The following is a 17,591-nucleotide window of genomic DNA, read 5'->3' on the forward strand; positions in this document are numbered from 1 at the left end:
CAGAAATCCATAACTGGCAGGGCTCCTGCCAGTAGCTGAGAAGGTCTGGAAATCCCAGCTCAAAAAAGTAACTCTGCCGGCCTCTCTTCTTGTTAAATATTCCCAGGCACACCATTAAGAACAGGTTTCTTGAGACACCATATATCAACTCTAACTACATTGCTTTGAATGTGTTTTGAATCAGAAAACTGATTAATGAAACATTCTCTACCACTGGATAGTACCATTTACTGGCAGGTTTGTGTTAAACAAATGATTCAAAACTCAAATGAATGAAGTGAAGTGCCTTGTAAGGTAAGATGCAATGTCACTTTTTTGTTCTCGTCTGAGACACATCTAAGGTCTCGGTTTTGAATGGTGTTTCTTTATAATGCATGAGATTGTCTTTAGCAGATGAAATCAAAACACCTCCTGTAGTCTCTGATCTTAAGTCCTCTTCCAGCGGCAGCAACTGGTGTAAAGGCTTCTGCTAAACTCCGGCTGAGGTTGTAACTGCAAGTGGGATTTCCTTCTTGTCTTAGTTAAGTGCAGCTCAAGAAAAGCTTAGAAGTATCTACTGTATTCGGTACAATTTTGGCTCCCACAACGGATTTCTCTCCTCATCTTGATTAAGTCTAAAAATAATACTTGGCATTTATGAAGCAGTCTTTACCATATATTAGCTTCCTAATTAAAGCAATCTTGAGGAGCATTGCAGAAAAAATCTTTCTCAGAGTAAATTCTGAGGCATAGGGGTCCCTCCCAAGAAATAAAGCAGAGATGTTAAACCTTAATGCCTCAGCTCTATGAATTCCTGTGATTGTTCTCCCAATCATTAACAACTAGTGAAAGTTCTTGAGTTAGAAACCCATTAGTCTGACCCTGAACCCGGTGCTTTCTCTCTGTCTCCTACACCCACTCCTCTTTTTCACTTTTTTTCTCTCTCTCTGTTTTCTATACACTAACGAACAAATTATTTTTTAACTGGGTATTCCATCTCCTTTCCTAATCAAGGGATTCTAACATTAGTCCTATTGCTACATGGGCTTAGAGAAGGGTCACCTGTTTCACAGCTCATAACAACATGTTCACACGTATCTGTTTATATTTGTCTCTTGCCTTTCTTTCAAAACTGGGAGTCAAAGTGGTTCCCAATGATACTTTTAAAAAATCATGGTTTCAACACATAAGACTGAAATGGAAATAAACAGACCACCATCTTAAAAATACAGCTGAATAAAAACTTTAAAGGTACATTAGGTTTTTTAAAAGCGCTGGCACCCCAATTAAACAACTTTTCTTCATCTGCTAGTGAATTGCTTAAAACCCTCTTGAAGACAAATATTTCCATCTGCCAGTCAGAAAGGTGGCCAGATTAACTTTCCTAGGCAGGGAATTCCAAAACCTGGATGCAGGCACTGAGAAAGCCCTCTCTTAGAGCCTTCTCCCCAATTAATTACCAGTAAGTATTTGGTGGCTGAAAGTCAGTAGTAAGTTACAGCTAGTGTAGACCCATTGAATTAGTAAGGGGATGGTGAATCAAAGGCACTCTTCCTGTAGTAAAGTTTTGTGAACATCAAACCGATTGTATAATTGTCAGGAGTGCTTATGAATAACACAGAGTCTTAAATCATCATAGGAATGATTTCTCTCTGCATTGTAGGCCGCCAAAGGAGCCTCCATTACCTGATTCTTGATATGTGAACAGTATTCCAAGATTCAGTATTCCAAGCATTCAGCCTGAAGGCAGGCGATGCAGCACGGCCTCTCCCAATTTGAAGAGACCCTTGTCCAGCAGACTGAGGCAAAGAGGCAGTCACGAAACCAGAAAAATCAGGGAGCTGGACAGGGGACAGATTGTATTTGTCTTCTGTATAGAAGAGATTGTCACTCCCAAATTGGCCTTCTCAGCCACACTAGACATTGTTCCAAAACCTCTATTCAGAGCACATTACATATACCCCTAGGGTGTATGAACGCTTTCGTTTTTATGGCTAGGGCACAATTGCAACTGTGTCCACACCTATAATGATCCCTGAGGTTCAATGTAATTGGTCTATTGCAAAATCAAATCGAATGAGGATATCCTTGATGTTCCTAGGTCTAATGAACCCTATGGGTGGATGGACTTGGCAGCCAGGTAGTCCTGTACTAAATCCCAATATTTATGTATAATATGTTTGATCTTATACACCAAGGGGGGATATTAGGTTGCACTATTAATATTTTTATTGGATTGCTTCTCGTACTGGACAACTGAGAATGCTCTAGTCATTCTGCCCTGCATTTAGCAGATCTAACAATCCTTTCTGGATAGCCATGTGCCAAAAACTGGTGACTACGTTCCTTGCTGTCCCTCTGCCAGCCCTGCATTGCTGTAGAATTATTTACAGAAGTGTTCCGTCATTAATCTGTTCAAATGCACAACAAATACACAATCAATGAACCAAAGATATAACAGCATGTTCTCATAGGATGGATGATTGAGTGGATCAAATATTAATTTCTTCTCCCAGGATCTCATGCATAGATTTGCTACAGAGGGAACAAAAGCTCTCCCCATAGCTACTTCACAGGCCTGGAGATAAAAGGAACTGCCAAATCTGAAGTCATTCTTCTCCATAATGATGTCTACTAGGTCTAACAGGGAGCATGTGGTAGGTTATGCCCTGTTTAGTGAATCCAAAGTGTCCTGAATTACTGTATGTACCTTATCATGTGGTATGTTTGTGTATAAGGCAGACATATCCAATTTTAACAAAATCGCATGTCCAGAAATCTCTCTGTCTTCTACCTTTTGAATAAATTCTGAACTATATTTAATATAAGATGGAATTTGCTGCACAAATGGCTGTAAAAAGCTGTCCACAAACTGTGGTAAGGATTCTAATATTGAGGTTGTGAAGGACACAACAGGATGTCCTGGTGGGGGAAACCCCAGTTTGTGTATCTAAGCTAATATATAAAATACTGGAACTATCATATATGGATTGATCAAAAAAAATTTCCGGCGGATTCTCGGATATATCCATTCATTACCTCTTCCTGCACCATGATCTTAATAATCCTCATGAAATGTTCAGTAGGGTCTCTGTCAGGTTTTCTGTAATGGGCTGGTGCAAGTTAATAATGATTGTATTATGTTTTTTTTAAAAAAATAATTTTAAATTTTATTAACATCCATAGTATGACAATGCAAGTTAGAATTGTAGTACAATACTATCACGTTACTTAAATATTCGTTCAGTAGATTGTCTTTCTTTATACATCCACTAGTTCATATTGTGACATAATTAGTTAATTCTTTTAAAAATATTACATGCCAGCAATCCAAATTACTTCCCATATCACATTCTTCTTTTCTTGAGTTAATTCCATATGTTAATAATGGTTGTCAGGTTTTCATAAATTTATCCTGTTTTATTTCACATCTATATATTTTAATTTGATTGGTCAGCTTTTCCATCAGGATCATTTGCCAGATTCTGTTCTCAATTTTTTTTACTGAAAAATCTTGAACATTTCTACAGTTTTGTGTAATTTCAACTCTTACTGCACCAATAAGATGTGTAATAAGGTCTTTATTGAATAATTTTTCATTTCCATCCTTAAATATTGAAAATAATAAAAAAGCTTCATTTTTAATTACTGTTTGATTCAACAATGTTTCTATCCATTTAATTATTTCCCGCCAAAATGCTTCCACTTTGGGGCAAGAGATCCACATGTGTTCTAGTGTGCCTTTACTTCCACTGTTTCTCCAGCACCTATCTGAGATGTCGCTGTTAATTTTATGTGATTTTGTGGGGTACCAATACCATCTGTGGACTACCTTCAAAACCATTTTTTTCGCTTTGACTGATATTGACTTATATAGATATGCAGTCCATATTTCCATCCATTCGTTCTCTGATATACTGATATTCAAATTATTTTCCCATGTTATATTAAATCCCATACCCCTGGGAAATGCTTTCTCAACCAAATGTTTATATATTATATATTTTTTATATATTATGTTTATGTTTATATGTTTATATATTATATATATATTTTTAAATGCTGTAAGCCGCCCAGAGACCTTTGGGTAGTGTGGGCGGCATATTAATTAATTAATTAATTAATTAATTAATTAATTAATTAATTAATTAATTAATTAATTAATTAATTAATTAATTAAATAAATAAATAAATAAATAAATAAATAAATAAATAAATAAATAAATAAATAAATATTATTGAAGTTATTCCCTTCCTTTTATTTCTATCTTTTTCTATACTATATTGTTCTAGTTCCGTGACCATTCTCATAGATCCATAACTTTGGTATAAATGAGTTGCCAAATTTCATACCTGTATTAATTGTAGGCAATTAGTTTTTATTTCCTTTGTTTTGTCCTCTGTCTAATTGTTATTGGCTTCCCTGCATCAAATAGGTCTCTTATTCTATGAATTCCAATTCTTTTTCAATTTTTGAATTGTACATATTTCTCTCTTGATTTAAATTTTGGATAATCCAGCATAGGGCATAGAGGGGATATTGGTGGAGCAAAAAAATCTCATGTATTTACACCATATTTTCAATGTCTTACAAGTATAAGGATTTTGTACTTGCTCCTTCTTTCTAATTGGTTCCACTGCATAGATATAAGTGTTAACTACACCAATATCCTCATCTCTTTCTATTTCAACCCAATCTGGGATTTCTTCCATCCATATAAACTTTATTACTTGAGTAATTTGAAAGGTTTCATACTACTTTATTAATTGTGGTATCCCTAGCCCTCCCTTTATGCTTTGACCATATTTAACACTGTTTATGAACCTTAATTTTTTCCCTTTTCCACCAATAAACCTTCCTAGGTTTTTTGGCCATAATTTTATTTTATTTTTTTTAATTTCAGGTTGTAGTGGTATACAGTATTTTAAAATAATATAATACTCTGGTTTCTCTTCAGATCGTATAAATCGTTCACCTTTTATAATGGTTGTATTATGTGTGTGTAATCAGAGGCATTCATGATTACCAGAGTTCCACCTTTACCAGCTGGTGTAATGGTAATGGATCTATCTTTGCTTAAATCTTCTAATGCTCTCCTTTCATCTCTTTTCAGATTGGAATAGGTGGCCTTATGTGTTCCCTCTAACCTCTCCAAATCTGGGAGGGGGTTTTTATAAGGAAGAGTAAGGTTTTCTGGAGGTTGCACAGGAGCCCCCAAAATATCATGGGAGGCTTTGTCTTATCCAGCCACTAGCAAAACCATTGTGCCATTGAGGGTGGTGAATTCAGTACTCTGCCCTTCTTAGCAGGTAGAAAAGAGGCAATTTTGTCATCACTGTGACAGTATCAGCAGTGATGGGGATGCTTTTTGAAGCTGTAGATATGATTGGAAGGTGTAGCAGGTAGCCCAAAGGCTATGTACTGGCCATTCCAGGCTTAGGTCTTTGAAAGCTCATTCACACATGTAATCTATTTTTTAAGAAAGGTTCCTTTCCCAGGGCAACAAATCATCGAGCTGTTATTTGCTAATAAAAATACAGGGTTTAAATGAGAAGTTGCTCTTTTTGCAATACAGAACAGTGAAAGCACTTCAGAAGTATGAGGCAAAACATGTAATTTATTGTGTTCATGAATTGCATTTGTTGAAACGGGGTTTTCCAAATATATTATGAATTGGCTCCAGATTGGCACTTCTGCCAACAAAAGGGACTGAGATTCAGATGAGGATCCCACTGTGGGAAAGAAGGGTTTTGCCAGTTCTTTCTTCTCCCACAGCTCCTGTGTCACCTCTCATACTATTCCAGAGGACTTCCCAATGCTTCAGAGCAGCCCTTCAGGAATGCAGATATGGGATGCAGAAGGGGGAAGGCAGGCTTGGCCATTTTCTCTTTCCCATAGCTGGAACGTCCCTTGAGTTTGAAGGTACGTGAGTTTTGTTCGCTGGCACTCTGGAGCTAATCCTTTGTGTCTAAACAGCAAAGTGGAATATGGGAGGTTGCTTTGTAAGGTCTTTTGCTCATAGGTCTTGAAGCAGGAGAGTACATGGCAGGGAGAGATTACAAATGGATCTGAATGGATAGTTCAGCGAATTAGGTATCTGTTTATACAACCAAAGGACAGGAACTTTGATTCCTTCATATGTCTCCCAGGAGACGAGCCAGCCTGTGTGGCCTTGGGCAAGCTGCACTGTCCCATAGCACCCCCAGAAGAAAGGATTGGTATTCTACACCTAGGAAATTCTGAAAAAGGCTGCTGTACATTAGAATCAACTTGACAGTATATTAAAATAAATACCAGTGTTTTATGCTTCTGCAACTGTAAAGTGCACTTTATGCATGGCACATGCACACCGGCTATGGAGTAAAAGCAATTTATCATTGCATTTACTATAAATTGAGACCAAAATCCTTTAGAATCCAATGAAGTATTTTTAGATTTATCAGCATTTACTCCAAGAGTGGAAGAAAATAATTTTTGTCTTTTCAAGAACTGTGAACTAAAATATTCTATTGTATAATCCATAGAGAGATAAGTTGATCACAGGACTGTCCCCAAACATGGCAGAATCAAGTAGTGGAATTAAATGCACAGCTACAGAGTGTGGGGAAATCTATTTTTCAGAGACTGGAAAACTGGGCATCATGCTGTACGGCTCTGGGAGTTGTAGATCAATATATAACATATCCCACCTCTGCTAAGTTTTCACTACATTAAAATTTTCCAGTGGAAAACAAGACAGCACAAAACCAAAACAGGAAAATGGCAATCTTAAATCCTTTTCCCTTGATGCGGTAGCTTTCTGTTTGAAATGTGTTTTTAATGTAAGGAAACATTAGAGACAGGTCTCGTGTATCTGTAGTCCAAAGTGGTACCACCAATTTTGTCACCTTAACAGTGGACCTTCTGATTTCCATCTCTTCGTTCTGCATATGTTTGTCATCATGGTTTTCTTTTGGGTCAAGTCTCTTCATGCCAAAAATAGCCATACTTTGATTGCCATAACATGCTACCAGTAATTCAATGTATCTCTGGGTAACAGGGCATACCCTCCTCTCATCTAGCAAGTTAAAATCAATAGTTTATTTTTTGAGACTCCCAGTGGCCATGTGGCTGGGGAAGTGTGGAAGCTTTAGTCCCAAAAAGTAACTTTTCTAAGCTCTGTTTACAACAGGAACAGAATTGCCATCCCATCCTAATGTACTGATATTTCTTCACTTCAAAAGCTGGACTGCGATTCCTGCTTATTCCATGGGTTTTAAACAGGACCTTGGGTATTCAGGTGCCTAGGAGGCAAAGTGAAGTGTATGGGATAAAATTCATTGATACCCCCCCGCCTTTTGTATCTCAGATGGTTGTTCAATAATTCAGTCTGATGTTCCACTGCAGCTGATGTACTGAGCATGGGTCCCTAGGCAATCTTGTAAACCCTTCAGAGGAACATATTTCAGCTGTGCAAATGGGTAATGCCATCTGTAAAGATGGGCCCGAGCATCCTTTTTGCTTTTCTGGGAAATGAACCGAACTGTTTGAACAGAACACTGAAGTAAGGGTTTTTTTTTTCTTTTTCCTCCTTCCTGCTAACATTTAACTTGAACTGCTAATCAACTCAGCTCCCAAGGCTCCCTGCCTTCTCTCCTTTTTTTTTTCTGTACTTTCTGCTACTCTTTGGGAAAAGACAGGGGATAAAAGGTGGTAGGAGGAAGCAGAGCAAAGCACTCGGTGACAAACAACAAATCATATCCACCAGAATCATGGAACTTCTTAACTGTTAGAGCAGTACAACAATGGAATCAATTACCTCAGGTGGTAGTGAGTGCTCCAACGCTGGAGGCATTCAAGAGAAAATTGAGCAGCCATCTATCAGATCTGCTTTGATTTGGATTCCTGCAATGACCAGGGGGTTGGATTCGGTAGCCCTTCCAACTCCATCATTCCATGATCCTATGACTTATACACTAAGCACAGGGGTAGGCTTGTTTTTCTTTAGAGCTATGTTCGGTTGTGCAAAGCATCCCAGTATTGCCCGTGCCCTACTTTGTCCCTCAGGCTTTCCCTCCCACACCTCTCGTTCAAAGGCTTTGCTCTCAGAACAGGCAGTTGATCTAGATCCCCCCCCAAAGAGGTTTGCAAAGCTCCTCTGAAACCTGAAATAAAATCCAGAGTAGATCCACTGCCTGACTGACATGGGAGCTGCTAGCTTTCATTGGCACCACTAGAGAATAATTTGGATAGGGGTGCATTCGTCCCACATTGGTACAATTCAGGATCAAGTCCGTGTTCTACTCGCAATGCCCATTGCTGAACCAGGTTTCATCCAGAGAACAATGAATTAAATTTGATGAGGATGTGGTTGCTCAGGTCCTTATCTGAGCCTTCTTTTTAACATGGATGTCTTTCCTCTTTTTTAAAAGTGCTATATCCTTATAGGAGTTACTGGACAATATTTTACATATGTGTCCACATTAAGTACATATCTGTAGCCTATGACTGAGTTCTAAAGACAGCTGACCATAATATTGATGCTGGGCATCCTCCACGGATACCGTCTATAACAGAAAATAATTTCTGAGTTCACATGAAGTGAATGAAGCATTTTATTCTTCTGAGAAATTATAGGATTGTTAAAAAATGAATTAGAAAAAATATCCAGTCTTGACAAAAGTATGGAAAGAGCTTACTTGGTGACTGACAAGTATTTGTCAGGGACTGTGGTCTCCAGGCTAAATTTAGAAGACTAAGGATGACTTCAAATTAAAAATTCAGACCTGGGTGCTTAAGATTAGGCTCCTTAAATCTGGATCCAGAAACCTGCAGTTAATATTTCATTTGAGTGTTGAAAGATTAATAGACTGATCCCCAGACTTGCTGCCAGAGCTAATACGTGAGCCGGCTGGGCTGTGTCATGTGGCCCATCAATGCTCTGAAACAGAGCACTAGCCAGGCCAGTACAGAGATCAGGGAGGTAAACTATGCTGTAACCACCACAGGACTAGGAGGATGTCCAGGGTGAAAAAAGTATCATCAGATCATAATACTAACATTACTGTTTAATTCCACTGTTGTTGTTGTTGTTTGCCATCAAGTCATCTCCAACTTATGGCAACCCTATCTATGATCTCCAAAATGTCCTCTCTTCAGCTGTCCTGCTCAGCTCTTGCAAGTTTAAGCCTGTCAGTCCATCTTGTATGTGGTCGTCTTCTTTTCCTGTTGCCCTCCATCTTTCCCAGTATTGTTGTCTTTTCCAGGCAATCCTGCTTTCTCATGATGTGCCCAAAGTAGGATAGCCTCTGCTTCAACATTTCTGCCTCCAGAGGTAGTTCAGGATTGATTTAATCTAGGATCCACTTGTTTGTTTTTCTGACAGTCCAAGTTATCTGCAGAGCTCTCCTCCAGCACCACATTTCAAACAAATCATTTTTTCCGTCAGCTTTCTTCACTGCCCAACCTTCACACACATACCCACAACCATGACTGGGAATAGAAGTGTGGATTATTTTGGTCTTCGTCTCCAGTAAAATATCTTTACACTTAATGTTCTTTTCTAATTTCTTCATTTTGTCCTCCCAAATCTCAATCTTCTTCTGATTTTCTTGGTTGCAGCCTTTGGATGAATGACTGAACCAAGGTATACTATTTCAACTTCTTCATTGTCAGTGCTGAAGTTGGGTAGTTCATCTGTAGTCATTATTTTTGTCTTTAATGTTCAACTGCAAACCTGCTTTGGCACTTTCTTCATTCACTTTCACTAAGATTATTTCCAGGACATTTCTGCTTTTTGCCAGTAAGATTGTATTATCTACATATCTTATATTACCAGTGTTCCACTGTTGGAAGTATATTTTCTGTGAGACATTTCCTGTGGCGCTTTCTTTTTAGCACATTTACATTCTGCTTGGGATGGCATCAGATGCAGTCCTTTCTCCCTGGATGTCCTTCTCTTTTCTGCTTCAGGCATTAACTGCTGTTAAAAATGAGTGGCTCAAATTTTCAATTTTGTGTGAAAATAACACCAGCTCTGTGTGTAGACAGTTTTCGCCCTGCAGGAGATACTAACATTAGATATGCTGTGGATCAAATCTCTCTGCACGATGGCCTTAACAGAAGGGAAGAAGTTGTTGGACAACTTTTTAGAGAGCTGAGAAAATGGATTTTTGTATTGCAGCTTGCTAGAGATGTTTGTCATTTAAAATGTAGTGAAAAGCTCTGATGACTATGAGAACAACCACGGGTCTTGTAACACCTTAAAGAGGAGCACATTCTTGCAACAATGTGTATAATCAAGCAATGAGAAATCAAGTGATGTATATGCAGATGTAAATCAGCCCAGATGTGAAGCAAATTGATAGCGGAAAGCTCTCAATCCATGAATACAACATCCCCCAAGCCCTGCGTGCAATTTCTGTGTTGCTGTGTTCAAAGAAATGGGAAGCATGTGTCATATCACAGGCTCTCTAAGCTTCTGACCTTCTAACCTCCTGTTTATGCATCTTCACCCTTCATTAGCTAAAAGGAAAGGGAAGAGGGATGGCCATGCTCCATTAATATGAAGGCTGTGCCTGCACATAACTCTGGGGAGATATTAAAATGCTGAGCTTTCTTTAGAAAACAACCCTTGAAATAGGCCTCATGGGGAGTATTCTCTTCCCCTCCCCCCACTTTTGGCAAAAGCGAACACTATCCTCCATCATTGTTCAGAGAGAGCAATCTGGGGAGATGCTAAAATATGGTGAAAACTGTTTTGGGGATGTACCACTGCGGACTTCAAGGGGACTTGCCTGCTGAAATACTTCCCTCAAGGAGGGAAAACGGTCTGACAAAAGGAAATGAAATTGTCAGGGAGATGATAACATAAGAGCCATTTTCCCTGAAACATTGCAGAGGCTGGGGGAGGGGCGCTTCATTTATGCATGGAATTTGTAAATATAAATAACAACAACAGCTTTAGTTTGAAATGCTTCAGCTTAAGAACAATTTGTTCACATGTTAACTAGCTCTTTTTTTGCACTGTTTATTATTTTCCATTATATCTTGCCTGTCCTCCAGTTAGCTTAAATGGAAATAAAGTCATGCCCCACTTTACGATTGCCCCACATTACAATGAAACTGCATTACAATGACATTTTTGCGATCGCAAAATGATGGTCTGAATAGGTTTTTTTCGCTTTGCGACAATCAGTTCCCTGCTTCGGGAACTGATTCTTCGCAAAACGACGATTTTCCTACAGCTGATTGGCAGTTTCAAAATGGCCACCGGGTAAATAAAATGGCTCTCCGCTGTTTTTTGGGACAGATTCCTTGCAAGACAGCCACTGAAAATGGCCACCCTATGGAGGATCTTCGCTGGACGGTGAGTTTTTAGCCCATTGGAACACATTAAATGGGTTTACGATGTTTTCGTTCTACAGTGATTTCGCTGGAACGAATTAACGTCGTAATGCGAGGCACCACTATACATGACTCTTTACCCACCTAACAATGACCCCGTGAGCTAGGCCAGGCTGAGAAAGGGTGTTTGACCCAAGTTCAGCCAATGAAATTGATAGTTTAGTGGGGAGTTGAGCTTGGATCTCCAAGTCTCAGCTTGTCCCTATAATCATAACAACTATGATAGCTCTCTCTCAAAATAAAAATTTGTACCCTCTTCTCTGTTCTATCCTGGCAATGGTGGTGGGGTTTGAAGTGTAGATTTCTTTTCTCCACTGTCACTCAGCCTTTTAGGAAATCTAAATTTTGTTTAATTTAGGATTTAAATTAAGACTTTTTGCACACAATGCGTTCATTGCATTTGTTTTCCTTTCATTGTGCTCCACCAACAAGTGTTTGTTTTAAGCAGATCTTTTAACAAAAAATCAGTATATGCACTGTTTCATGTAGATAAGAAATTAATTGCTCTCTTGAATGTGTTTTCAGGAGTGTTAGTGGTTACCTATTGATAAAGTCTGTGCTCTAATTAAGAACAAGCAATATGACATAAACACCTTTGTTACATTCGACTACCCAGAAAGAAGTGGTTTTTAGGGAGCTCACTTTTAAGAAGTTATTTGCTCTAATGGTTTGGAAACTGAAGGCCTCCTTCTTCCAGTTCCTTTGTCTCCAGTTTGATGACATTTTCCTGAAGTAGGTTAAATAGATTCACTGTCATGTCATCGTCTTTGTTGTAATTCCTATGTACAAGGCTGGCTCGTGACAGCCTTTGTTAGAGGAAGAAAAACTGAATGGTGCCCTTATCCCCAAGATGAAATACAATAAATTTAATAATTTATTAGTTGCCTATTTGTTGTCAATTAATGGCATTCAGAACTGCCACCTCGGGCAGCCACCTCAGTCTTCCGAACGATTGATTGATTGGTTGGTTGGTTGGTTGGTTGGTTGGTTGGTTGGTTGGTTGGTTGGTCGGTCGGTCGGTCGGTCGGTCGGTTGATTTATATCCCGCCTATCTGGTAACATGACCACTCTAGGCGGCTCACAACATCATAATACAATAATAGAATAATAACAGCAGCAATAAAAATAATTATTACAATCAATATTAAAAAACATCAAGATGGGAAAAATGAAAAATGAACTACAAGGAGGAGAGAAGAGAAAAGCAAATATTAACTGGAGGGGAAGGCCTGCCTGAACATCCAGGTATTTAGTTGACTTTTAAAAATGCCCAGCGAGGGGGCAGCGCGAATCTCTGGAGGGAGATTGTTCCAGAGGCGATGAGCCACCACCGAGAAGGCCCGGTTTCTTGTTTTTTCCTTCTGGGCCTCCCTCGGTGTCAGGCTCCTCAACCTCACCTCCTGGCTTGCACGGGTAACACGGGTAGAACTTTGTGGGAGTAGACGTTCCACCAAATATCGAGGTCCTAAACCATTTAGGGCCTTATACATGAGCATCAAAACTTTGAAGTCGACGTGGAACAGAATGGGCAGCAAATGCAATGCGGCCAGAATAGGATATGTTGGAATTTTCACGCTCCCGTCAGGAGTCTGGCCGCCGCATTCTGCATCACCTGGAGTTTCTGCATCAACCTCAAAGGCAGCCCCACATAGAGTGCATTGCAGTGGTCTAATCTTGAGATTACAAGCACATGTACCAAGGTAGTGAGCGCCCCCACATCAAGATAGGGTCACAGCCAGGCTATCCGCCAGAGATGAAAAAAGGCGGTGCGGACCACGGACGCCACCTAAATCTCCATGATGAGTGCCGGGTCCAGATGGATCCCCAGACTGCGTACCCCACTCTTTGCGGCAAGGGTCACCCCCCCAAATGAGAGGGAGTCACCCAGCCCACCAATGGTGGGAGCACCCACCCTCAGCACCTCCGTCTTGTCCAGGTTCAGCCTCAGCCCATTCTCCTGCATCCATTGCAGTACGGTCCCCAGGCAGCGCTGGAGGGACAGGACGGCATCACCTGCAGTTGGTGAAAAGGAGATGTAGAGCTGGGTGTCATCAGTATACTGGTGACACGATGCCCCACATCCCCTGATGACCCCACCCAGCGGCCTCATATAGATATTAAACAGCATTGGGGAGATAATCGACCCCTGTGGAACCCCACAATTGAGACTCCACGGGGCTGAGACATTCTCCCCAAGCTGTACTCTCTGGGCGTGGTCCTCCAAGAAGGAACGGAGCCAGGCAAGCGGCAGGCCACCAATTCCCAACTTGGAGAGCCTCCCCAGGAGGATACCGTGGTCGACGGTATCAAAGGCCGCTGAGATGTCGAGGAGAACCAACAGAGACATTTTACCCCTGTCAGCCTCCCTCAACAGGTCATCGTATAGGGCGACCAATGCCGTCTCTGTACCATGGCGCAGCCTGAACCCCGACTGAAATGGATCCAGGGCATCTGTTTCATCCAAGAGAGCCTGAAGCTGATCAGCCACCACCCTCTCCACCACTTCGCAAATGAAAGAAACATTGGCGACGGGCCTATAATTGCCAATTTTGTCCGCCGCCAAATTAGGTTTCTTTCTAATGGGCCTAATGAGTGTTTCCTTGAGGGCAGGAGGAACCCTGCCCTCAAGGAAAGATCCATTAATTATTGCCGTGTCCCATTCTGTTGTTATAGGCCTGGCTGCTTTGATTAGCCAGGCCGGGCAAGGGTCAAGGAAGGAGGTGGTGGCTCGACAGCGATCATGCGCCTTGTCCACACATCTGATTGTGGCAGTAGTAGGGAGAGGAGACACCTACACCCCTTTCACACATTCCCGTAATGACATGGGAGCTGTTTTCCAGCTATCTGGTCCCATGCCATACATGTGCATGTCCAAATCCGCATGGACAAGATTGATCAGGTGCTTCTTTGTCCTCCATCACTGGCTCACTGGAAAAGATGGCAATGTTTTCATTGCGCTCTTCACACACTAAATAGTTATGAACTTACTCTTAAACACAGGATGTTGCCCTATGAAAAAATCACACTTTTGGCCCATACAGCTGAGCATTGTCTTTACTGGTTGGCAGAGCCTCTCCATGACACCAAGACTTTCCAGGCATTAGGTGAAGATGCCAGGGACTGGTCTTTGGGCAATTATTTGTTTATTTAACATGTCTATGCTGTACTAATCATTTGGAACAGTCCTCAGAAATGCTTCCAAACAAGGCAAGGCCACCCCTGTCCTCTGGCTCAGAATCTTTAAAAAGACAATTCAAATGGAAAAGGAATATGAAAGGAAAGAGAAATCTGAGGTAAATGTTTCGAGGTGCATATTCTGACAAAACAGAATAAGAAAACAGACGTTAGTCTTCTCACTATGACCTTCTAGGATAGAAACAGTTCAAGGACAGAAGGAGCTGAAAAATCACTAGTCTGGCACTAAACTGTGGACCTTCCTAGAAGAAGTGGCTCCCAAGGATTTGTGAGAAGGGGCTTTTCTTTTTAATAAGGTGATGAAAAGAAAGGCTGTTCCTTCTTCCCTTTCTGTGTTATTCATGCACAGAAAGCTACTACTCTGAAGGAAGTCAAAACGTAGCCAAGACATGATGGAGAGTGTGAAAACAATTGAGCCTGACAGGGAAACCGGATCAGAATCCAAAGGCTGGTGGAACAGAAACCCAGTGGTTCCCTTTAATATCTGACCGCTACTGAGCAGACCACTGGACATCCATCTCTCTTCATCTGCAGCAGTGGCACCAAAGCACAGCAAAAGCAGCCCAGCAACTCCTTCCTCTGGATTGGTCTCTAGTGCCAGCTGTGTAAGCATCCTTAACAGCAAAAGCTGCAGCTGCTAATCACTGCTCAAGACTTTCCCATAAGGATGATAAGGAAAACAGAATCTGCACCACCGGAGACTGGGTCAGATATAACAAGAAGTCATATTAATCAATAAAAATAAATTAGTTCTGCCTGTCACTGGTTCCCCCATAATCACGTCAAAGACAGCTCTACCAGATGCATTCAAGTCACCCTTGGCAGCCGGTCAGAATAGAGATTTGTGTTATTGATACTGATGTGGGTTAGTTCACACAATCATGTCTCTCACTTGAGAAGCACACTACCAAATAATGACTCACATGTGTGAATTGACTCTTCCAACTCAAGCACTAGTAATAGGACTTTGCTAGCAGTTTAGATCGTCATGGTTCTTTCATAGTACAATCATTTAGCACATTCAGCCATAAAATATTCACTGATCAAGTAATGCGAAATTAACTGATACTCATTTCTATCAGAATAAATCCTGCTTCTCTTCTTCCCTGCTTAAATCTCTATAGCCCTTTCCAGTCAGAAAATCTGAATTCAAAGCTTGATCTCACATATGTGTAAGGGTTCATTCTGGCTATTCAGAGTAGCCACAGGATGGCTAGACTCCTCGTTGTCATTGATCAGGTTGTCTCAATGTGATAAGACACCTTGGTAGGGAAGTATTTCTTGCCTCCAGCTGATAGAACGACTAACTCCTTGGTGAGAAAGATGAAAACAAACCATCAAGACCAGCCATGCTCCACCTCTTTTTGGCCACGGCCCTTTTAGAAGCTGTTCTCAGGTTCCAGGGCTCTCTCTCAAAAAAGGGAAGCCTCGGGCTGTCTGCTGACAAGGATACAACAAGAACAGATGAATCTGTCAGGGAGGGGGGGGGAAAGGAAAAAAAAATAAAGCAACCAAAAATGTGGCACCTTAAAGACTAACTGCTCTATTTTAATTAGAGCTTTCCTGGACAAGTCCACTTCTTCAGACATGAGAGTGGGACTGCAGGGCAAATATTTATGCATGGCCCCAAAACAAAGAGACTGATTGTTTCCTGGACGCAAGTAGTCGATGATGTGGCATATCTGTGTCAGGGGGCCTCTGTTGAGAATGGCTGATCTAGACCTTCAAATTCTTAAACAAAGGAGCAGTCATGCCAGCTTTGGATAATCATGCACAGCTTTGTATGAAACTAGGCATGTTTTTCCTGCAATGGGGTGGGCAATATTTTGTACAAAATCTCATTCTCAACAATGCAAGAACAAGGGCATTAAGCAATTAACTCACCACACTTCCTAGCAAAGCAGATGATGCTTTGCCCAGGAGGCCAAGAAAAGGGAGGATTTATATCCCTAATTCAAAACATAAAGAAATACACTCTGCATGTTCTTGGAAACACTCTGCTCCAGGACTTAAAGAGCTTTCTTCTGGTAATTAATAATTAAGGCCTGGCTGTTAGCAGTATTCTATTCTCCTTCCTGCTATCAGCACATAACAACTACCACCAACACCACCACAACAAAAGCTAGATCATTCTCATTAAAGCTGTGATTCTCCTACTCAATTATAAATCTGTATTTCAAATGTCCTATTCATCTCTGAATACTTGCAATAATGGAAGATGCAAAAGGAATCAAAAGCTCCTCCCACCACTACCACCAAACCCCTATTCTTCACTCCCACCGGTCCTTAATAAATCCACATTCAACATCAAAACACCAGCCTTAGTGCAGGCAGCCGCTAAATCCTGCTCCCAGGACTTTTCATATAAGACCATCGCTGAGGCTTACCAAAGAAGGAATAAATTTAGTCGAAAGCGGACAGACGGCTTTCTTTCTTTCTTTGAAAAACATCTGCAAATGATCAGCCCCGAAATTTTGTCTGATTGCTGGACAGCTCAGAAATGCAAGTTGAAACATCTGTGCCTCAGCTATGCACCACTGCGGATCCATCTGCAAAACGCATCTTGTGTTAGTTGATTGACTTCTGCTGGGCTGGGTAGGATATCAAGGAGAAGCAGCAAAATTCCACAGCACAGGGAGGATTTACTCCTCTCCATCCAACTGCTTTCTTTTCAGCCCCTCGTTCCATCTTTCTGCTTTTCTTTCTATCCCCCACCCCACCCCAGCCCAACATGTCACGGTTATGCTTTGGAACAGGGATAAGAAAATATGGAGGGAATTTTTCAAAAGGCAGACATTAAAAAAATGATGTGGGTGTATAATCCATCCTCAAACAGGGTTACAATTGGGAGAGGGGGACATCACCCCTTCCAACATATTTCAAACTACATGTGCTTATTCTTCGGCAACAATTTCAGGACAGCTGCAGAGTGACAAATATACTTTCTTCAAAAATTGGCCTTCTTGAATGGATCTGATTGATCACAGCACCTCCTGCCCACTGTGAAAATGAAATTTGAGGTGATGGGGCA

The 17,591-nt window shown here is 40.8% G+C and overlaps 1 long non-coding RNA gene across 1 annotated transcript in view; it reads right to left on the minus strand.

Moving 5' to 3' along the window:
* Positions 1-14,679: 14,679 nt before the first annotated feature.
* LOC144586510 (uncharacterized) overlaps positions 14,680-17,591 on the minus strand; it is a 30,450-nt gene continuing 27,538 nt past the window's right edge. Inside the window, exon 2 of the long non-coding RNA XR_013541371.1 lies at positions 14,680-16,030. This is a non-coding gene — a long non-coding RNA (uncharacterized LOC144586510). The remainder of the gene's footprint in view (positions 16,031-17,591) is intronic.

This window comes from Pogona vitticeps, chromosome 2 (genome assembly GCF_051106095.1).
Source record: "Pogona vitticeps strain Pit_001003342236 chromosome 2, PviZW2.1, whole genome shotgun sequence".
In the NCBI taxonomy this organism is placed as follows: Eukaryota; Metazoa; Chordata; class Lepidosauria; order Squamata; family Agamidae; genus Pogona; species Pogona vitticeps.